Source organism: Hyla sarda, chromosome 5 (assembly GCF_029499605.1).
Source record: "Hyla sarda isolate aHylSar1 chromosome 5, aHylSar1.hap1, whole genome shotgun sequence".
NCBI lineage: Eukaryota > Metazoa > Chordata > Amphibia > Anura > Hylidae > Hyla > Hyla sarda.
Window position 1 is genome coordinate 13,199,723 of NC_079193.1, and position 24,753 is coordinate 13,224,475.

The 24,753-nt window shown below is 42.1% G+C and overlaps 1 protein-coding gene across 4 annotated transcripts in view; it reads left to right on the top strand.

The window, feature by feature from the left end:
* CRPPA (CDP-L-ribitol pyrophosphorylase A) overlaps window positions 1-24,753 on the top strand; it is a 194,886-nt gene that overhangs the window by 40,595 nt on the left and 129,538 nt on the right. The window lies entirely within an intron of this gene.

Sequence of the window (24,753 nt, forward strand, 5' to 3'; positions counted from 1 at the left end):
TGTTGCAAAACTACAACTCCCAGCATGTTGGACTATATAGTAGTATATAGTATAGGCCTGTGTTTCCCAACCATGGGTGACTCCAGCTGCTGCAAAACTACAACTCCCAGCATGTTGGACTATATAGTAGTATATAGTATAGGTCAGTGTTTCCCAACCAGGGGTGCCTCCAGCTGTTGCAAAACTACAACTCCCAGCATGTTGGACTATATAGTAGTATATAGTATAGGTCAGTGTTTCCCAACTAGTAGTGCATCCAGCTGTTGCAAAACTACAACTCCCAGCATGTTGGACTATATAGTAGTTTATAGTATAGGTCAGTGTTTCCCAACCAGGGGTGCCTCCAGCTGTTGCAAAACTACAACTCCCAGCATGCCCGGACAGCCAACGGCTGTCCGGGCATGCTGTGAGTTGTAGTTTTGCAACAGCTGGAGGCGCTCTGGTTGGAAAACACTGGTATAACATATGGAGTAACCCTTTTAATACAAAAACTGAGCTGGTTTTGAACCTTCTGTCTGATGGGGCCGGGATTGTCTCTTTGAAGTGTCTAATATGTAGACAAAATGATCTCTGATTCGATCGTCTAAATGTGTTCAATGAATGGGCAATTGTGTTTCTTTTCCCCCTTCGCTGGACTCCTCGGCCACAATGACAATAACCTCGGAGTTCTCCCCATCAGACTCCTGCTCTTTCTTGTCTTCCTGCCTAATGATTCTCGGAGACTGTTTGCTTTGTCTAATCGGATACAGACTACATTCCATAGGTTAGAAGGCCGGAAAAACAGTAGTGTCTGAAAAACTGATTTCATTTCAGATATGCTAATGGGGAGCTTCCTCCGACCTTATTCGTCCCTGGAGACAGATTGACCCCGAGCAGGCCATCTTTTAGCTGCTTCAATTTATTTCATTAATTTAATTAATTTTTTTTAAATTAAAATTGATAAACAATTTAAAAAGCTACTTTTTAAAGGGTACTCATCTCATCAAATAAACTTTTGATATATTTTAGATTAATGAATGTTGAATAACTTTCCAATAGCATGTTAATGAAAAATATGCTTCTTTCTATTGTATTTTTCCCGATCAGTCCTGTCAGCAAGCATTTCTGACTCATGCTGGAGTCCTAAACACTCAGAGCTGACAGCCTGCTTTGTTCACAGCCAAACAGGCTGTGAACAAAGCAGGCTGGCAGCTCGTAGTGTTTAGGACTCCAGCATGAGTCTGAAATGCTTGCTGCCAGGACTGGTAGGGAGACCCCTAGTGGTCATTTCTTCAAAGTGGAAAATTAAATAGAAAGAAGCATATTTTTTGTAACATGCAATTGTAAAGTTATTCTGCATATATTAATCTATAATATATCAAAAGTTTTTTTGATGAGAGGTACCCTTTAATTTATTTATTTTTTACCTCTAAGTGCCTTTACCAGTTCATCCGACAACTTTTTGCCTTTTTTTTTAAATATTGCCATCGTTTCTTGGCCAGCATAACCATCGGAAGCCTTAGGCTAGGTTCACATCACGATTTAAAGTGGTACTCCCGTGGAAAACTTTTTTTTTTTTAATTTTGTAAATTACTTCTATTAAAAAATCTTAATCCTTCCAGTATTTATTAGCTGCTGAATACTACAGAGGAAATTATTTTCTTTTTGGAACACAGAGCTCTCTGCTGACATCACGAGCACAGTGCTCTCTGCTGACATCTCTGCCCATTTTAGGAACTGTCCAGAGCAGCATATGTTTTCTATGGGGATTTTCTCCTACTCTGGAAGGTTCTTAAAATGGACAGAGATGTCATCAGAGAGCACTGTGCTCGTGATGTCAGCAGAGAGCTCTGTGTTCCAAAAAGAAAATAATTTCCTCTGTAGTATTCAGGAGCTAATAAGTACTGGAAGGGTTAAGATTTTTTTTATAGAAGTCATTTACATATCTGTTTAAAACTTTCTGGCACCAGTTGATTTAAAAAAAATAAATAAAGGTTTTCCACCGGTGTACCCCTTTATCGATCCGTTTATCGACCGTAAAATCGGATGAAATCGGATTGCGAAATCGTATCCAAAAATCGTACAGATGAAAATTCCATCCGATTTTTCAATAAAAATCTGATCCTGTTTTTAAAATTAATATGTATGCCAATAAAGTTTTATATACTTGAAGTGTATGTGTTTTGAAGTCTAATGCGCTTGCGTACAAAAAAAATCGTGTGCGATTAATCTGATAGAATTGCACAGTCACACGATTCCACCTGATTTACATAGACATCAATAATAAAAAAAAATGGGACACGATTTCGATCCAATTTCGAATCTGGATGAAAAATCGTGATCAATCACAATTATACCTCCGATTTTAAAGGGGTACTCCCGTGGAAAACTGTTTTTGTTTTTTTTTTGTAATCAACTGGTGCCAGAAAGTTAAACAGATTTGTAAATTACTTCTATCAAAAAAATCTTAATCCTTCCAGTACTTATTAGCTGCTGTATACTACAAAGGAAATGGTTTTTCTTTTTGGATTTCTCTTATTTCAGGACCACAGTGCTCTCTGCTGACCTCTGCTGTCCATTTTAGGAACTCTCCAGAGCAGCATATAGTTGTTATGGGAATTTTCTCCTGCTCTGGGCAGCTCCTAAAATGGACAGGAGAGGTCAGCAGAGAGCACTGTGGTCCTGAAATAAGAGAAATCCAAAAATAAAAACATTTCCTCTGTAGTATACAGCCCCTAAAAAGTACTGGAAGGATTAAGATTTTTTAATAGAAGTGTTTAACAAATCTGTTTAACTTTCTGGCACCAGTTGATCTAAAAAAAAAAAAAAAAAAAAAAAAGTTTTCCACCAGAGTACCCCTTTAAATCGTGCAAAATCGGATGCGGATAAAACCTGATGCATTTGTTGACTATCATTAATGAATGGAAGCCAATGGATACGACTTGGCGTGCAAATTTGTACTATTTCAACGTTAAAAATCATGAGAAGTAGGATGGTAAAATCGTGATGTGAATGGACCCTTATTTTTTTTGCAGAATGACTATTATGGCACAGTTTAATGTACCTTGTCATATTAAAAAGGTTTTACTATTGTTTTTCTTTTCTGTGTTTTACGACACGTTTATTCTGCGTCGACCCATTCTGTGACCCGTGATATTTAGTTTTCTATTAACAGAGAAGTTTGATGGATCTTTTTATTGCAATGATCAAAAAGTTATCAAAAGTTTAATGTAAAATCCTCGCTTAAAACTCTAGCTTAGATTTTTTTTATTGGGGTACATACGACTTTTGATAACTTTTTGATACATTTGCATAAACTTTTATTCTATTCTTTTCGGGCAGGCAAAATGATCAGTAAGTGGTATTTTTAGCACTGTCGTTTTTTTTTTTTTTATTCTATTCAGCGTGCTTAATGAATAACTGAATAATATTGTGATTTTTATATGTTTTTTATTCTTTTAGATTTTTTTTATATAAGTTTTTAACATTAGCATTTAATTCTTTTGTTTTTAATTAAATCTTTTTTTTCTTTTAATTAGTTTTCTTCTTTATTTAGAGGCCTTATCATGTGATCGTATGACTGCACATTTCTATGTCAGAATTATCCCATTAAAGGGGTTATGCAGGATTAGAAAAAACAGAGCTGACTTCTTTCAAAAACAGCACCACATGTATCCTTAGGCTGTGTGTGGTATTGCAGCTCAGTTAAATTGAAGTGAATGGAGCCAAGTTGTAATACCTCACACAACCCAGGTGTGGCTCTGTTCCTGGTTAACCCCTCTAAGCACGTCACCTAGGGTCACCACCTTTCTTGCAAAAAAAAAATAAAAAATACCGGCCATGCTAATTTGCATAATTATATATATGCGTGACATCACAGGATACACATATGCGGAGAAAATTTTGTCCTATTCTGACCCCTATAACTTTTTTATTTCTCCTTATACGGGGCCTGTATGAGGGCTCATTTTTTGCGCCCCGATCTGTAGTTTTTAACAGGACCATTTTTGTTTTGATGTGACTTTTTGATCGCTTTTTTTTATTAAATTCGGGAGTTGCAGTTAGTTACTAAATACAACTCCCAGCATGCCCTGATACCGCCTGTGGCTCAGCAGCTGCCCCAAACGAAAACTACAACTCCCAGCATGTTGGACTATATAGTAGTATATTGTATAGGTCAGTGTTTCCCAACCAGGGGTGCCTCCAGCTGTTGCAAAACTACAACTCCCAGCATGCCCGGACAGCCAACGGCTGTCCGGGCATGCTGGGAGTTGTAGTTTTGCAACAGCTGGAGGCACCCCTGGGTGGGAAACACTGGTATAGTATATGGTGCAACATTCCGGGAGTTGGAGGATTGGTTGGATAAATAGCAGCCATTGCATTGCCAGTATTTTTTTATGTAAAAATACTGGCAGCGTGGCCATAATACCGGCCAGGTGGCAGCCCTAATAGCAGAGTCTAATAGGAGTACCAAGATTCTATAACTGGGGTCCCTTATTAGGGCCTCAACTGCAATGGCAAACCATCAGCACCATGTGATCATGTCGTAAGGCATGGGGTTAGTTTGAGGGCAGGGGTGATAGAGGAAGCCCCCTCCATCTGTCTAACTGCTTATATGCTGCGGTTGTTGTTGACTATGGTATCTAAGTAGCTAATTATATGGGATTGACCTTATCTCCGATCCCGGCCTTTGGACCAGAGTGTTGGCTTTAATGTTCATTTGACACCGGGTGCAGATGACTAGGCTCAGCTCCTGAACCTGCTCCATATGTAAATGTGTGGTGAGCCACGGTGAATGGCGGGACCACGGGGTGTAGCGCTGTAGGTGGATTGGGCAGATGGTATTAACCCCAGGGGCAAGGTGTTATTAACCCCTAATGTTCGTGATGCTAGAATGGTTTTTGAGTGTCAGGAACTAGTGCCGGCCGGTATGACCAAAAATGCATAGCCCTGTATTTTTGCAAGTTATGGCGGTTCCACGATATTTAACGGCATTCCCCCTGAGGAACTAATCATATATGACCCCCAGGCGCTGCTATATTTCTCTAACCCCCCCCCCCCTCCTCCAGGCCACGGCGCTTTAAATGAATGAACTGTGGACTGCCGGCGCTTTAAATTAATAAGATGCGGGCCGCGGTGCTTTAAATGATTGACTTGCAAGCCACCGGCGCTTTAAATGAATGACTTGCGAGCCGCCAGTGCTTTAAATGAATGAGATGCGGGCAGCCGGCGCTTTAAATGAATGAATGAGATGCGGGCCGCGGCGCTGGAAACGATTAAGTTGCGAGCTGGAAGCTGTCACCTCCCCCTGCAAGCGCTAAAAGCCAGGCTTTTAGTGCTTGCAGGGTGAGGTGACAGCTTGCCGCGGCCCGCATCTCATTCATTTTATGCGTCGGCGGCCCGCATCTCATTCATTAAAAGCGCTGGCGGCCCGCATCTCATTAAGATAAAGCGTCGGCAGCCTGTATCTCTTTTATTTAAAGCGCTGGGTCCCGCATTTCATTCATTTAAAGCACCGGCGGCTTGCAACTTAATCTTTTAAAGCGCCGCAGTCGCAAACTCTTCATTTAAAGCACCGCCGCAACTCATCTGCGGCTGATAATTCATTCATATGAGGGGGGAGGGGCCTGACCGGTATTGCGGTAGGGGAAAAATATCTTGCAGTGAAAAAATTTCGGTATTCAGTATGAACCGGTATACCGCCCAGCACTAACGGGAACCACCCTAACGATATCTCCGCTGTCCCAATGGCTAGGCAGTGAAATAAGAGTCCATGACCAGGTTAGGGTTTAAGGGAGGCTTTACTGAGGTCAGATAGGTGTTATAGTCTCTACAGCTCGGCCAGAATCCCAGAGAGGTGGCCAGGAACTCAGAAGGACCTTGCTGGGACCAAATATACTTGTAATGGACTTTAGATAATTGACTTTAGTTATGATTGGACTGTAGGCAGTGACAGTAGACATAGACTTGACTTACTTGGAGTGACGGTAGATTTGATGCCTTCCAGGTAGCTGGACACTAACACTGAGACATCTGGTCTTGACTGTACCCCAATAGAAAGAGCAGAAAGAATTGTAATGGCCGCCCCCTTATAAAGGGGGATGAGCTAAAAGCCCATAGGTCAAACTGCGTGTCATGTGTTTAGCTGGTGCCCTCTGGGTAACCTAAACATAACATGTGACATCTCACAGGTCCTTTAGACAATTACATTAGTCCTCCACATTAGTCCTCTATACATTAGCATACTGATTATATACCTATTACAATAAATAACATTGTACTAACAGCTGGGGAGACACTGCAGGAGAGCCCCGAGGTCACTGAGGGACTCAGCCTGACAGGGCCTAAGTGTAGTGCTGGACCATGTCCTGTACTGGGACATTACAAATGAATGGCAGATGATTCCATCGTTCCATTGGTGTCCCATTGTATGAAATATTATACAAAACATTGTAATCAAATTAAGTATTAAACGTTATTAAAAAGTGCTATAAAAATGAAAGTTTAGACATTAAAATACAAAGTATAAAGCCCAGTCCGTATATCCTTTGATTGGAAAGAAATCTCACAATAGAGAAACAGATTATTCAGTTCATTCCTGTGTCATTGTGCCATTTCTTAGACTCAGAAGTAAACAAAAAAAAAACTTTGCATTTGTGCCATTTGAAATTATATCTATTTTTTTCAATGTATCGCCACGAGCATCCGTGCCGCATCGCCAGTCATCCGGCACGGAGCAAAGTTCGCACTGTGCACCGGGTGTCTGGGGTCCTGCAGCCCAGCAGCGGGAACAACGCGATCAGACATCTTATCCCCTATTCTTTGGATAGGGGATAAGATGTCTAGGGGCGGTGTACCCTTTAAGTAAGAGCCACTGGTGGACCCCCGGAAGATGTTAATTCCACAACTGCTCAAAAAATTGGGCCTCATGAAACAATTAGATAAGGAGTCAGAAGACTTTTAGGGTACGTTTTCACACGGCGTATTTGCTGCGTATTTGCTGCTGCGTATTTTATTTTTCCTGTTGAAGTCAATGGGTAGGAAAATACGCAGCACCAAATACGCAGCAAATACGCAGCAAAATACACCATGTGGGAATGCACCCTTAGTGCGTTTCAAGGTTTTTTCTCTAATGTGTTTGGGGCAAAAGTTAATGCAGGTGTCTTCGTCGGCCCACAGATCAAGAAGATGTAGGATTTCAAGGAATTCCCCAAGCAACTCCCTAGTAAGGATTTAGAGGTGGATAGTTTTCCAAGATTTACAGCTATACTCCATACTCCAGATGTTGTCTCCCATGATTTTCTTATTATGCCATTCTTGGTAGTTTTGTTCAAAGTCCAGTATATCCCAGTCCAAGTACGCTGCCATGAATGTGAAGAGACATCCTTGAACCCATTGTGTGATATTTATTGACTTGCGCCATGATCTGGCCTTAAAGGATAAGTATCATGAAAAAAAACTTATCCCCTATCTGAAGGCCCCTTGCGATCTGCTGTTTGGAGCCCTAACTCTCCATCACAGGGGCCACCACGTCACCTCCATATAGCTTTATAGGAGAGTCGTTCGGCAATCCCATAGCGCTCCGATTGGGGATATGTGTTAGGCCACGCCCCTTCTAGTAAATTCCCTTTGGAGTCTCTACCAGCACCCTGCAGATTTTGGCTTTGTTATAGCCCAGGGAGCACCAAGCACTGTGACAAAGATGGCATAAGCTACTTTGTCCCTACTGTTAGTATCCAGACTCTTACTTATCGGCAGATGTATGACCATTTTAGGCCTGTCAGATTCTTCACAACTGGCATTGAAACTAGATCGCCAACCATATGTTTATGGGGCCTCCTGACTCACGCCTGACACTTGACATCAGGGTAGAGAAGCATCGTGCATGTTGAATCTCATTGCCCCAGAATGCATAACCACTCGGATGAGCTATCATTTGTGTATAGCCAGCTTGGAATGTGTCACCAAATGTGATAATTTTTATTTTTTTTTTTTTTTTTTTAGGTTAAATAATTTTTTTCCCATTTTTTTTTTATATTCCAGGAAATATTTTTTTTTTTTAAATGTTACTTGTCACAAAATATAAAAAATGTAATAACTTGTCACATCTCCCACTGTTGACCAGCAGAGGGAGCTAACATAAGGAATCTGTTGAATCTGTTGAAAGCAAGCAAATTGTCTGGCTGTTGCAAATTGGACCTCGCCTGTCTACCTTCCTCCTCTGTCTATGTGCCATTTTGTTGGTGTCTGAAGAGTGGTAAAGAACAGACTAGATGTCTCTTGATAGGTCACTGCTCCTCAGGGACTTCCAGAAAATGCTGCTGGCTCCCCCTTTCATTTCACCTAATCCGTGCTATGTACATGTGCAGTAAACAGTCAATGCTTTTCTATGAGACACTGTCAGTCCTAACTTTCATATGCCCTGTGCCTGCCATAAAGCAACTGTGTAGGTGATGTGAAGTGGCACACCACAAAGAGGCTACAGTAATAGCAGCCCCCAGTATGCACTTTATTAATAAGTAACATTAAAACTACATGTGTCCTAAAACTAAATAAATAAATAAATGAAATGCCTTATCTTGATAGAATATTTTTATTTATTCAGAAAAAAAATGGTGACACATTCCCTTCAAGAAAGGCCCCTGGGCAATCAGCTGATCACAGGTTATACCCACACAATGGCCCTCATTTACTATTGCAAACCCGACATGTTTTGTCGGGTTGTGTGCCAGATTCTGTCATATTGCGCCAGAAATTCTGTCTGCACCAGATTTTGCGCCAGAATGGAAAAAACCCTGACTAACTCTCCATTTTGCTAAGAAAACCCGAAAAAGGGGCGTGACCGCTGGGGAAAGGGGGCGTGGTTCTCCCAAAATTTTCACAAAAACCCAACATATTTACTAAGGTTTCCACAGAAAATGTGGTGGATTTGAGCTGAGAAAAACCAGACAGATCAGAACATGTGTAAAAAAAAAAAAAAAAAAGCAAAGTGGTAAATGTAGGGAAACCTTAATAAATACTGTGGAAAATAAATTGTAGGGAATTAAAACCCACAAAGAAACCTACACAACACTTTTAGTAAATAAGGGCCAATGAGTTGTTTTATGTAATCCAGAAGAAGCTATTCAGGATCTCAGGAGCACCTCCACAGGAGAAATGAAGTATTACATTGTTGTGAAGGCTATTATTGGTGTGGTGCCCTGTCTGTGGGGTGGCGTGGCCCAGAGATGGGGACTAGGTTGAGCAGGATCGGAGCTGGCTGGCCACCTGGCTTTTTCCCGTATGGGGACTGGTGTCTTTTGGTGGTGGTCGCCCCCATTGCTGAGCTATTTTAAAGGGGTACTCCGGCCCTAAGACTTCTTATCCCCTATCCAAAGGATAGGGGATAAGATGTCTGACCACGGGGATCCTGCCGCTGGGGACACCTGCAATCTTGCATTCGGCACCCACCTCTTTGAGCTGCCAGCTCACAAACTGCTGGGTGCCGCCACGGGGCCGGAGTATCGTCACGTCACGACTCCGCCCCCGTTTGATGTCACGCTTCGCCCCCGCTATGCAAGTCTATGGGAGGGGGCGTGACGGCCGTCACGCCCCCTCCCATAGACTTGCATAGCGGGGGCGAAGCGTGACATCACACGGGGGCGGAGTCATGACGTCACAATACTCCGGCCCCGTGGCGGCACCCGGCAGTTTGTGAGCTGGCAGCGCAGCATACAAATGCAAGATTGCGGGGGTCCTTTGGATAGGGGATAAGATGTCTTAGGGCCGGAGTACCCCATTAAGTTAGAGACGTTAGGGACCCACTTTACCCAGTTGGCTATGACGCGGTGAGCGGGCCTTCACATTTTGATAGAAACGTACACTAAAAACCTGTTCGTTTCATAAATGTGCTGAGAAGCAAAGGTTTATAGTACCATAGGATGTGGATGTCTGTTTTTCTAAATTTATGTCTGGGATTATAATGTTCTGTGATTATTACTGAGGCCTTAGTTAGATTCCTAATCTTTTTCTATAGACAAAATTGTAAAATTAAATGTTTTATGATTACAGTATTTTTACAGCTTATTTTTTATTATGATATGGAATTGTAATACTTTATTTAATTCATAAACAGTTGTGTGTTTTTAAGGTATATAATGTGTTTTTTTTTTTTTCTCCTGTAAATAATGATTTAATTGTCCAACAATTTCTTTTCTTGATATTTTTGCGCTGGTATTTGTTTAGGTTTGTCAGTAGCTCGGGCTCTTTTTGTTCTGGATGTTTTTGTATTTTGAGGCACAATAATCATCAGGCTCGATCATTTCCAGATCACTCATCATATTTTTGTTTCACAAAACATACATTTCCGTATTTCCATTGTCAGAGATACATAAACCGGAACCCTGGATAATATATAGTACATGTTGTCTTTTTGTAATGGGTTATTTTCTCGGAGCGTCTGCGGCTGAGATATGTGAGGGACAAGGCCGGACTTGCTGGTGAAAAACAAGAATCGTGAAGCTTGTACTTATGTAAACCTGAAGGGATTTAGGAGAAATTATGCAGGAAATCGGTAAAGAAAAAAGATGCAGCTTTTCCACGTTCCCTTTTCTTGCCGGTAAGCAGAGGGAGCTTTACATTTATCCAATAATTCAGTATTTATCCATAAATTACCGTTTACAATCATCATATTCTGGGAATTATAAATTTCAAAGTAATGGGAATATTACACATGAGACGGTCATAAAGTGGCATGCGTTTCACCAATAGTTTACTTCGACTTATATTTTAACCTCTCGTGCACCAGAAGTATATATAGGCCATAATTAGAGATGAGCGAACTTACAGTAAATTCGATTCGTCACGAACTTCTCGGCTCGGCAGTTGATGACTTTTCCTGCGTAAATTAGTTCAGCCTTCAGGTGCTCCGGTGGTCTGGAAAAGGTGGATACAGTCCTAGGAAAGAGTCTCCTAGGACTGTATCCACCTTTTCCAGCCCACGGGAGCACCGGAAAGCTGAACTAATTTATGCAGGATAAGGCATCAACTGCCGAGCCGAGAAGTTCGTGACGAATCGAATTTACTGTAAGTTCGCTCATCTCTAGCCATAATGTTGCACCATAATTGACCAATCACAAATATACTAGAAAAGATAAGCGTTTTTAAGGGGTCCTTTTTTTATCACTTTTGTCCAATTGGTGGGCATCCAATACCTGGATACACAGAGAACAAGAGTCCGTGTAATGGAGGACGGCACCAGGATGTGATGCCCAGTGCCCTTGGACCATATAAATCCAATGGAAAAGAAAAATCCTGGCACCAGCGACTTGAATGCAAATAAAGGAATTTATTTGTAATATAGGATATAACACACGTAACAAGACGCGTTTCGGCTTATACAGCCTTTTCCAACGATTGAAAGAGGCTGTATAAGCCGAAACGCGTCTTGTTACGTGTGTACTATGCTATATTACAAATAAATTCCTTTATTTTCATTCCAGTCGCTGGTGCCGGGATTTTTTCTTTTCCATTACACAGAGAACAAGACCGGAAGCAGACTTCTACGTAGATGTGTAATGGCCGTGTTGGGTTGTTGTAGCTTGGCTCCTATTAAAGTGAATGGGAACTGAGCTGCAGTAACCCAGCTTGGCCACTGCAAAATGTATGGAGCTGTCTGTGCCTAGTTCACTGTGTATACTGGCACCATGGTTCTCCCAAAGAGCGCCTGAGAATAAAGAGGATAAGCCATCTATGATACAGTGAAACTCCTTTTAGAGTTTTGTTTTTTTTCTCTGAGGTTAACGGATATTACTTTGTTTCCTGGCAGGTGAGGGGATTTTAAGGGTTGTCTGCAGTAGCCCAAAGGTTAATGGTAAATGGATTCTCCTTCTATTAAAAGGGGTGTTTCAGTTATAAAAAAAACATATCTCCTATCCACAGGACATAAATGTCTGAACTGAGCTGGGTCCGACCGATGGGACCCCCGCGATCTCCAGTGGAGGCCCATCCTTCCCTGCTGAGCACTTCGACCCCACCGTCTGAGATGCACAACTGTTGGCAGTGACAGCCCACTCAGCCAATCACCAGCTGAGGCGGAACTTTGCTGCAGCCGGTGATTGGTTGAGCTGGCCGTCACTGCCAAAACAGTTTGTCTTGGAAGGTGGGGGCTGGAGTGGCATGGAGAGAAGGACCCCATTCTGGAAAAAAAGGAGCGGGAGGGGGGAGGGGTCGCAGCAATCGGACCCCCGGGATCAGAGACTTATTCAATATTATGTGTTTAGGGAATAGGTTTTTTCATAACTGGAATACACCTTTAGCTCAAAATTCCCTTAAAGGGGTATTTCGGCTTTATACATCTTATCCCCTATCCAAAGCATAGGGGATAAGATGTATGATTGCAGCGACCTCGCTGCTGGGAACCCCCGCAATCTCGGTGCAGCCCCCAGCATTCTGTGCCGAGCGCTGCCTCCGAGACGGGGAGGTGACGGCCACACCCCTAGTGACTTCATGCCACGCCCACTCCATTCATGTTTATGGCCCACTCCCATAGACATGAATGGGGGGGGGAGTGGCGTGACGTCACGTCCTCGTCTCGGAGGCAGCGCCCGGCACAGAATGCTGGGGGCTGCACACCGAGATTGCGGGGGTCCCCAGCAGCGAGGCCACTGCAATCATACATCTTATCCCCTATGCAAATCATCAATATAGTATTTAACCTGGGGCAGAATTTATCCTTCATTCAAATACAAAAGTTAATTCCTATTAGTTAATTGAACTTCCTTTCCTAGGTCCCCCCCCCCCCCCCCCCCATTGTAACTAATACTCTTGTGTACCCAGGAGTATTGAGGCCCCTTTCCGTGCACCATTTTTGCTGTACCTGCATATACCTGACAGCTTGTTCTCCTTTTAGCTGACAGTGATATGAGCTGTTTCTGTTCTTTTCCCATCGGGCCGTTCATTTGCTTATTTTTCCGTGCAGCGTCAGGCGTTTCAATCCCTCGTAACAAGTGGCGTACATGTTATATCTGGTTTTATCAGCAAATAAACAGACGGATTTGTGAAGAGTAAAAAAAAAAAGAAAAAATGTTACAAAAAAATTCTCTTCCCCCAGCTACGTGTGCGCCGAAGAATTAAGAACCTGGAAATTTGATAATGGGGAACTAAATCTAAAAACAACTTAGTTCTACAAACATATGTGCCACGGGAGCGGCTGCCAACTCCAACGAAAACCTCGCAAATGTTGTTATAATGGAGACCAAATTTCCAGCTCGATTGGTGGTCTGTTGTATAAACTCCACTTGTTAAATAGCTCTGTATTTGATTAGCTTGTTGGCACTAGGACTTGATCCAGGATATTAAATAAGTCCTGTCGTTGGGTGGGTGGTGGGGGGGGGGGGGGGGCGAAGCCTTCAAGAATGTTTGCCATAAGCAGTACCCTACAAAAACAAACCGCACACACATTCACAAGACTTCTCGGTGGGTCGGCTTTCAACAGCAGGATTTGGAGCGTTAATGTTCAGCAGATAGAATCCAGCTCGCTCCGAGGCCCAAGATGAAGGAGAAAGCTGGTCTATTAGGTGTCGCATCCTCCAGCTATGTTGCCATCTTCCCTTGACCTTCAGTGGTCTCTTTTGGCCCAATGCCATTTAAGCACACTTGCCATCACTGGTCCTACAGCGCAATATGTTTTATTCCAGCACAGGGAATCCATGTGTTTCACTACTGTAACTGGGTCATGTGATCACCAATCTGACCCACAGAATTTCACAGTGCTTAATGTGCCAGAGTAAGTGGTCAGTCCTAGCTTAGCTGACTTCTTGTAAACTACAGGATGACATCATCACCTATTAGATGCCTTCTGGTAGCTTCCAGGCCCCTCCCTTCCAGCTCTATCTATATACTGCTGCTACCTCTATGGAATCAGGATATATATTAGTTATACACCTCTCCTCCAGCTCTATCTGTATACTGTTGCTGCTGTCTATGTTATGAGGATATATAGTAGTTATACCCCTCCCCTCCAGCTCTATCTGTATACTGCTGCTGCTATCTCTATGGGATCTGGATATATACATAATAGTTGTACACCTCACATCCAGCTCTATCTGTATACTGCTGCTATCTCTATGGGATCAGGATATATATTAGTTATGCACCTCTCCTCCAGCTCTATCTGTATACTGTTGCTGCTGTCTATGTTATGAGGATATATAGTAGTTATACCCTTCCCCTCCAGCTCTATCTGTATACTGCTGCTGCTATCTCTTTGGGATCAGGATATATACATACTAGTTGTACACCTCACATCCAGCTCTATCTGTACACTGCTGCTGCTATCTCTATGGGATCAGGATATATACATAATAGTTGTACACCTCACATCCAGCTCTATCTGTATACTGCTGCTATCTCTATGGAATTAGGATATATATTAGTTATACACCTCTCCTCCAGCTCTATCTGTATACTGTTGCTGCTGTCTATGTTATGAGGATATATAGTAGTTACACCCCTCCCCTCCAGCTCTATCTGTATACTGCTGCTGCTATCTCTATGGGATCAGGATATATACATAATAGTTGTACACCTCACATCCAGCTCTATCTGTATACTGCCGCTGCGGTCTCCATGAGACTAGGATATATAGTGGTCGTACACCTCCCCTCCAGGTGTATAACTCCCATGTTCCTTTTGTTATTCCAGGATCCAAGTGGATGGAATATTGCAGAAGTCTGTGCTATTCTATGTGGCAAACCCCGACAGAGGTCTAAATGACACACTTTTGGCCTTCAGCGGGTGATTGGGCCAATATGGATCCCTATAACTCGGCCGGACTATCCCAGTACTTGTGTTAAACAGAGGCTGCTAAATGCAGTGTGAACACGGCCTAAGATACGTTACCTCTGCCTGCTTCTTCTTTACTCAATCACACCCTGCATGGAAGCCCTATAAACAATAGGATGTTATTTTATAATAGGCGGGGACCTCTCCGAATAGGATCAGGAGATGTGGAATGTGATACCAGGAGCTATCCGCTTTCTCTTCCTCTTTTACATTGTTGATCGTCTTCCCCCATCAGCTACACGATTGCTATCAGCTAAAAATTTCCTTCCTATACAGAACAGGATGAACAGACTTGGGCAGAGGTGGCATTCCGCATTCCGACTTTAAAGAAGTACTCCAGTGGAATTTATTTATTTATTTTTTTTTTTTAAATCAACTGGTGCCAGAAAGTTAAACAGATTTGTAAATAACTTCTATTAAAAAAAATCTTAATCCTTCCAGTACTTATCAGCTGCTGTATGTTTGACAGGAAGTTCTTTTCTTTTTGAATTTCTTTTCTGTCTGACCACAGTGCTCTCTGCTGACAACTGTCCGAAGCAGGAGCAAATCCCCATAGCAAACCTCTCCTGCTCTGTACAGTTCCTAAAATGGACAGAGGTGTCAGCAGAGAGCACTGTGGTCAGACAGAAAATACATTTTTTAAAAGAAAATAACTTCCTGTGGAGTATACAGCAGCTGATGAGTACTGGAAGGATTAAGATTTTTTTTAATAGAAGCAATTTACAAATCTGTTTAACTTTCTGGCACCATTTGATAAAAAAAAAAAATAGTTTTTCACTAGAGTACCCCTTTAAGTAGTTAAAACATCCAGGAGTATGATTCCAGTCGAATATAGCTCAGTGTTTCCCAACCAATGTTCCTCCAGCTGTTGCAAAACTAGTAGTTTTGCAACAGCAGTTGCAAAACTAGTAGTTTTGCAACAGCAGGAGGCACCCCAATTACTATCAGCTAAAAATTTCCTTCCTATACAGAACAGGATGAACAGACTTGGGCAGAGGTGGCATTCCGCATTCCGACTTTAAAGAAGTACTCCAGTGGAATTTATTATTTTATTTATTTTTTTAAATCAACCGGTGCCAGAAAGTTAAACAGATTTGTAAATGACTTCTATTAAAAAATCTTAACCCTTCCAGTACTTATCAACTGCTGTATGTTTGACAGGAAGTTCTTTTCTTTTTGAATTTCTTTTCTGTCTGACCACAGTGCTCTCTGCTGGCAACTGTCCGAAGCAGGAGCAAATCCCCATAGCAAACCTCTCCTGCTCTGTACAGTTCCTAAAATGGACAGAGGTGTCAGCAGAGAGCACTGTGGTCAGACAGAAAATACATTTTAAAAGAAAATAACTTCCTGTGGAGTATACAGCAGCTGATGAGTACTGGAAGGATTAAGATTTTTTTTAATAGAAGCAATTTACAAATCTGTTTAACTTTCTGGCAACAGTTGATAAAAAAAAAAATATTTTTTCACTGGAGTACCCCTTTAAGCACTCTTCCCCACCCCCCTCAGCCCAAACTTATATAGGTGGTAATTAGCTACACATGGGCCATTTCACTCCTAGCAGCCTCCCAGTCTGACTGGGAGAGCATGGTAAGTGAGCCTTTACACCTTGTTCACACTGGTGTGGTGCTGTGCGGCGTCCGTTGCTGCCGTGGTGCTGTGTCTGCGGGGGGGGGGGGGGGGGTGGGGTGGGGTGGGGTGGGGATCGGTGCGGCCTATAGACTGGTTTGAGTGGCATTGGGGCCGCTCTGCCAGTTGGTCACTCCCCCCCCCCTGGGCACTGGTGTCGCGGCGGTGGTGGTCACCGCCCGGTGCTACGCCATTTTATACTAGGGACGTTAGGGACCCACTCTGAATAGGTGGCCTTGACGTGGCGAGTGGGCTTGTACTTTTTGATCAAAAATGTATAATAACAACCTGTTAGTTTTTGATATTATGCTGAGAAGCAATCAGATCATTATACAAGATTGTAGATGTGCGACCATGTCTGTATTCTACTCGAATTCATAATTTACAAATCTGTTTAACTTTCTGGCACCAGTTGATAAAAAAAAAAAAAAAAAAAAAAAATGTTTTCACTGGAGTACCCCTTTAAGTAGTTAAAACATCCAGGAGTATGATTCCAGTCGAATATAGCTCAGTGTTTCCCAACCAATGTTCCTCCAGCTGTGGCAAAACTACAACTTCCAGCATGCCCAGACAGCCGTTGGCTGTCCGGGCATGCTGGGAGTTGTAGTTCTGCAATAGCTGGAGGCACCCCGATTACGATCAGCTAAACATTTCTTTCCTATACAGAACAGGATGAACATACTTGGGCAGAGGTGGCATTCCGCATTCCGACTTTAAAGAAGTACTCCAGTGGAATTTTTTTTTTTTTTTTTTTTTAAATCAACTGGTGCCAGAAAGTTAAACAGATTTGTAAATGACTTCTATTAAAAAATCTTAATCCTTCCAGTACTTATCAGCTGCTGTATGTTTGACAGTTCTTTTCTTTTTGAATTTCTTTTCTGTCTGACCACAGTGCTCTCTGCTGACAACTGTCCGAAGCAGGAGCAAATCCCCATAGCAAACCTCTCCTGCTCTGTACAGTTCCTAAAATGGACAGAAGTGTCAGCAGAGAGCACTGTGGTCAGACAGAAAATACATTTTTTAAAAGAAAATAACTTCCTGTGGAGTATACAGCAGCTGATGAGTACTGGAAGGATTAAGATTTTTTTTAATAGAAGCAATTTACAAATCTGTTTAACTTTCTGGCACCAGTTGATTTAAAAAAAAAAATAGTTTTTCACTGGAGTACCCCTTTAAGTAGTTAAAACATCTAGGAGTATGATTCCAGTCGAATATAGCTCAGTGTTTCCCAACCAATATTCCTCCAGCTGTTGCAAAACTACAACTTCCAGCATGCCCGGACAGCCGTTGGCTGTCCGGGCATGCTGGGAGTTGTAGTTTTGCAACAGCTGGAGGCACCCCAATTACTATCAGCTAAAAATTTCCTTTCTATACAGAACAGGATGAACAGACTTGGGCAGAGGTGGCATTCCGCATTCCGACTTTAAAGAAGTACTCCAGTGGAATTTATTATTATTATTATTTTTTTTAAATCAACTGGTGCCAGAAAGTTAAACAGATTTGTAAATTACTTCTATTAAAAAAAATCTTAATCCTTCCAGTACTTATCAGCTGCTGTATGTTTTACAGGAAGTTCTTTTCTTTTTGAATTTCTTTTCTGTCTGACCACAATGCTCTCTGCTGACACCTCTGTTTGTCTCAGGAACTGTCTAGAGCAGGATTTAGTCTAGTTTGCTATGGGGATTTGGTTGTACTCTGGACAATTCCTGACACGGACAGAGGTGTCAGCAGAGAGCAATGTGGTCAGACTGGAAAGAACTACACAACTTCCTGTAGAGCATACAGCAGCTGATTTAGGGTTAAGATTTTTAAATACAAGTAATTTACAAATCTGTTTAACTTTCCGGCACCAGTTGATTAAAAAACGGCGTACCCCTATAAGTGCCTGCAGTATTTTCCAAACAGTGTTTCTCCAGCTGTGGCAAGACTACAACTCTCAGCATGCTCAGACAGCAGATTCTGCTGAAAGAATTGATGTCAGTTCTTTCGGCAGAGGCTGGAATTTCTGCTGACTCCGCTGATTTCCACTAAAACTCCGCTGTGTGCACAGTGCAACAGAATCCCATTGATAGGGATTCTGCTACCCTGAAATTTCCAATAAATATTTTTACAGCTACCACCCCCCCCTCACGGTCTCCAGAACGGGGCCCCGTTTCTCTCTGTGCATGAAGCGTTGTATCGGTTTGTGTCGACACGCCGCATAATTGGGACACCATTCTGGAGATCGTGGGGGATCCTAGAAGTCAGAACTCCCCGCAACCAGACAGGTAAACCCCTATTAGAGATGAGCGAACTTACAGTAAATTCGATTCGTCACGAACTTCTCGGCTCGGCAGTTGATGACTTTTCCTGCATAAATTAGTTCAGCTTTCCGGTGCTCCGGTGGGCTGGAAAAGGTGGATACAGTCCTAGGCAAGAGTCTCCTAGGACTGTATCCACCTTTTCCAGCCACCGGAGCACCTGAAGGCTGAACTAATTTACGCAGGAAAAGTCATCAACTGCCGAGCCGAGAAGTTCGTGACGAATCGAATTTACTGTAAGTTCGCTCATCTCTAACCCTTATAGGGAATATGTTTAATGTAATGGAAGATACGATGGTGTACAGTGTAATAAATTAGACGTGAGGTCAGGCCACACCCCCTTTCAACAAGCCCTGCCCTCTTTTTTTTTTACGACAGCCGAGGCTGATGCAAAAGGGCGAAAAGTCGCAAATTTATTTTTAACCCAGGGCTTCCACAGAAATGTGCAACCTTTTTACGGCTAAGCATTGGTGTAGAGTGTTCATAAGTTACCTTTCATGTATGAAGCTGTCCGCTTCTGGCTCTTGTTAAAGGGGTACTCCGGTGGAAAACTTATTTTTTTTTTTTAAATCAACTGGTGCTAGAAAGTTAAACAGATTAGTAAATGACTTCTATTAAAAAGTCTTTACCCTTCCAGTACTTTTAAGCAGCTGTATGCTACAGAGGTAATTATTTTCTTTTTTCTTTTGTCCACAGTGCTCTCTGCTGACACCTGATGCCCGTATCAGGAACTGTCCAGAGCAGCATAGGTTTGCAATGGGGATTTTCTCCTGCTATGTACAGTACCTGATATGGCCCATCAGGTGTCAGCAGAGAGCACTGTGGACAAGACAAAAAATGTATTCAAAAAGAAAAGAATTTCCTCTGTAGCATACAGCTGCTAAAAAGTACTGGAAGGGTAAAGATTTTTTAATAGAAGTAGTTTACAAATCTGTTTAACTTTCTGGCACCAGTTGATAAAAAATAAAAAATAAAATAAAAAAAAAAGTTTTCCACCGGAGTACCCCTTTAACTTCATATCTGAGCGCTGTGGCTCTGGTCAACAGCTGATCGGCGGGGGTTCTGGGTGTCAGACCGCCACCAATCAGATATCGATGATCTATTCCCAAAATGGGCCATCAATAAATACTGGAGGATTTGCAGATTCACTATGGACCCATTGAAGTCAATGAGAAGCAAAATCAGCAGAATATAGGTTTGTGTGAAATTACCCTTAATGTTGCCAAAAAAAGATGGCATCCAACCACTTTTTCATAAAAAAATGGTGTTCCCATAAAGTTATCTGCTGTTCAGAGGATAGGGGATAACAAGCTGATAATTGGGGGTCCGACCCCTGGGACTGATTACGAGAATAGCGGGTAACCCTAAATAAGAGTCTACCGCGTGTGTGCGGTTTAATTCTTGATGGGGCGGTGTGTTCCGTTCTTTTCAGGTTATAATTTCTCTGTGTTCTTGTGATTGGTCGGTGTCATAGCAGTCAGACCCCCAAGAATCATCCTGTGGATTGGAGATAATTTAAGGAGGTGAGAATATCTCTATCTGCACGTATTTCATGCACAGGATTTAAAGGGATACTCCGCCCCCAGACATCTTATCCACTATCTAAAGGATAGGGGGTAAGATGTCTGATCGCGGGGGTCCCCCGCGATCAGACATCTTATCCCCTATCCTTTAGATAGGGGATAAGATGTCTGGGGGCGGAGTATCCCTTTAAGCTGTAGCTTTAAATCCTGCGCATCAAGTATATACGGGATACTGTACGTGTGAATAGACCCTTAATGAGGCACGCCAACTGACCGCCATGATGTAGGGGGATTATTCAATTTAATTCAGTCGATCTGATGAAATCCCTTTACTGTCCTATGGATAAATAATGTGGAGCAATAAAGTCACCCAGATCGTCAATCTCTGGCGGCTGTTTCCGATCCTTCTTCCTACACATATGAGGGCTTTAATTGTCTGTGAGCGGAAGTGTCACTTGTCCTAGAGACACAGTATCCAGAAGAAGACTTCCTGCTCCACAGCTATCTGAGGAATGATAATGATAACATCCTAAACAATTCTGGGAGGGGTGGGATGTGTTTCGCGGCTCATATCTCATGCTGCTGGCAGAGACTGTGAATATTGTCCTATGGTATTGTAATATGTCTGTATAGAGTATCCCAGAAATAAATGTGTCCTCATTCCTTCTTTATTGTTTTTTCTTAATAAATTACTGCCGTCTATGTGCAGAAATATATCTACTATAATACTGCTCCTATATACAAGAATATAACTACTATAATACTGTCTCCTATATACAAGAATATAACTACTATAATACTGTCTCCTATATACAAGAATATATCTACTATAATACTGCTCCTATATACAAGAATATAACTACTATAATGTGAATTCGGGTAGAAATACAGACATGGTGCACATCTACAATCTTGTATAATGATCTGATTGCTTCTCAGCATAATATCAAAAACTAACAGGTTGTTAGTATACATTTTTGATCAAAAAGTACAAGCCCACTCGCCACGTCAAGGCCACCTATTGAGAGTGGGTCCCTAACGTCCCTAGCATAAAATGGCGCAGCACCGAGCGGCGACCACCACCGCCGCGACACCAATGCCCACAGGGGGGAACGACCCACCGGCAGAGCGGCCCCAATGCCACTCAAACCAGTCTATGGGCCGCACCCCCCCGCAGACACGGCGCCACGGCAGCAACGGACACCGCACAGCACCACACCAGTGTGAACAAGGTGTAATGGCTCACTTACCATGCTCTCCCAGTCAGACTGGGAGGCTGCTAGGAAAGAAATGACCCATGTGTAGCTAACTACTACTTATATAGGGTTGGGCTGAGGGGGTGGGGAAGAGTGCAGACAACATGTTCAAACAAAAAAAAAAGAGGGGATAGAAATCACAGTGTGAATTCGGGTAGAAATACAGACATGGTGCACATCTACAATCTTGTATAATGATCTGATTGCTTCTCAGCATAATATCAAAAACTAACAGGTTGTTAGTATACATTTTTGATCAAAAAGTACAAGCCCACTCGCCACGTCAAGGCCACCTATTGAGAGTGGGTCCCTAACGTCCCTAGCATAAAATGGCGCAGCACCGAGCGGCGACCACCACCGCCGCGACACCAATGCCCACAGGGGGGAACGACCCACCGGCAGAGCGGCCCCAATGCCACTCAAACCAGTCTATGGGCCGCACCCCCCCGCAGACTACTATAATACTTCTCCTATATACAAGAATATAACTACTATAATACTGCTCCTATATACAAGAATATAACTACTATAATACTGCTCCTATATACAAGAATATAACTACTATAATACTGTCTCCTATATACAAGAATATAACTACTATAATACTGCCTCCTATATACAAGAATATAACTACTATAATACTGCTTCTATATACAAGAATATAACTACTATAATACTGCTCCTATATACAAGAATACAACTACTATAATACTGCCTCCTATATACAAGAATATAACTACTATAATACTGCTCCTATATACAAGAATATAACTACTATAATACTGCTCCTATATACAAGAATATAACTACTATAATACTGCTCCTATATACAAGAATATAACTACTATAATACTGCTCCTATATACAAGAATATATCTACTATAATACTGCCTCCTATATACAAGAATATAACTACTATAATACTGCTGCTATATACAAGAATATAACTACTATAATACTGCTCCGATATACAAGAATATAACTACTATAATACTGCTCCTATATACAAGAATATAACTACTATAATACTGCCTCCTATATACAAGAATATAACTACTATAATACTGCTCCTATATACAAGAATATAACTACTATAATACTGCTCCTATATACAAGAATATAACTACTATAATACTGCCTCCTATATACAAGAATATAACTACTATAATACTGCTCCTATATACAAGAATATAACTACTATAATACTGCTCCTATATATAAGAATATAACTACTATAATACTGCTCCTATATACAAGAATATAACTACTATAATACTGCTCCTATATACAAGAATATAACTACTATAATACTGCTCCTATATACAAGAATATAACTACTATAATACTGCTCCTATATACAAGAATATGACTACTATAATACTGCTCCTATATACAAGAATATAACTACTATAATACTGCTCCTATATACAAGAATATAACTACTATAATACTGCCCCTATATACAAGAATATAACTGTAATAAGTGATGCAGTTTCTATTTTCTTCTGTTATGACAACACATACCGCCCTATACAATGCTTTCCTTGTTGTTACTTAAATGTGTTTCCTTTTATCACTCATTAGGGAACTGTTTTCCAAATGGTGTGCCTCCAGCTGTTTCAAAACTACAACTCCCAGCATGCCCGGACAGCCTTCGGCTGTCCGGGCATGCTGGGAGTTGTAGTTTTGCAACAGCTGGAGGCACACCATTTGGAAAACAGCTGAAGGCACACCATTTGGAAAACAGCTGGAGACACACCATTTGGAAAACAGCTGGAGACAGCTCTGCTACATCAGCTCAGCTCTGCTACATCCTCACTAAATTACTAGACTGGTGACAGACGGCCAGGGTCGTGCCAAGCTATCGTGTTCTGTTGTTTTGCATTATTAGTCTTATTTTACACCTTTATAGGCAGTAGCCAAACTCAACACTTCTATGTGTTTCCATGTGTACAGACTACAAACAAACCCTACATGTAGTCTGATCCTGCAGTCATTTGCTGTTCCCTTCTATCTGACCCTGTTTTTCAGACATGTGATCAGACATGTACCCTGTTTCCCCAAAAAATACACCCTACCCCGAAAATAAGCCCTAGCTGGATTATCGGGGTTGGCTGCAATATAAGCCCTACCCCGAAAATAAGACCTCGGCCGGTGGTCTTTAACCTGCGGACCTCCAGATGTTGCAAAACTACAGCTGCACCCATCACATGATGATGATGGGGGGGGGGGGGGGGGGGTAAATATTGTTAAATGTTGTTCAATGTACATACCGTAAATAAATAAGCCCTACCCTGAAAATAAGCCCTAGTGTGTTTTTTGTGACTAAAATTAATATAAGACCCGGTCTTATTTTCGGAGAAACACGGTATGTGATGGTACATAGACACACAGTGACCCAGCTAACAGAGGTCGTAATCTAAAGGAAGTTTGTCCCACTTTGGGACCATGATACAAGTCCGCGTGTAGTAGAACAGGGGTAACAAATCCACGTGTCTCACTTTTTCTTGTCCATTTGGTTCTACCGCGGGGTTATGATCCTGTGCAGTCATAAGGTCTAGAACAGTGTTTCCCAACCAGTATGCCTCAAACTGTCGTAAAACTACAAATCACAACATGCCTGGATGCTGGGAGTTGTACTTTGGCAACAGCTGGTCTAGAATAACAAAACTATTTAAAGATTTATCTAGTGTTTCTCTTTTTTTAAATAATATGGTTCTGAAGTGAGGGGAGGGGGGTGCGTGGAATTGAAAAAAAAATAACATACTTACCTAACCCCGGTCCCCGGCTGATTCCTCTCAGCTCCTGATAACCTCCGTTCCATCTCCTGGTCTTATCTCTTCTTCCTGCTTCTGAGACAAAACTACTACAAGTTGTAGTTTTGCAACAGCTGGAGGCATCCCTGGTTGGGAAACACTGACCTTTACTATATACTACTATATAGTCCAACATGCTGGGAGTTGTAGTTTTGCAACAGCTGGAGGCACCCCTGCGTGGGAAACACTGACCTATACTATATACTACTATATAGTCCAACATGCTGGGAGTTGTAGTTTTGCAACAGCTGGAGGCACACCATTTGGAAAACAGCTGAAGGCACACCATTTGGAAAACAGCTGGAGACACACCATTTGGAAAACAGCTGGAGACAGCTCTGCTACATCAGCTCAGCTCTGCTACATCCTCACTAAATTACTAGACTGGTGACAGACGGCCAGGGTCGTGCCAAGCTATCGTGTTCTGTTG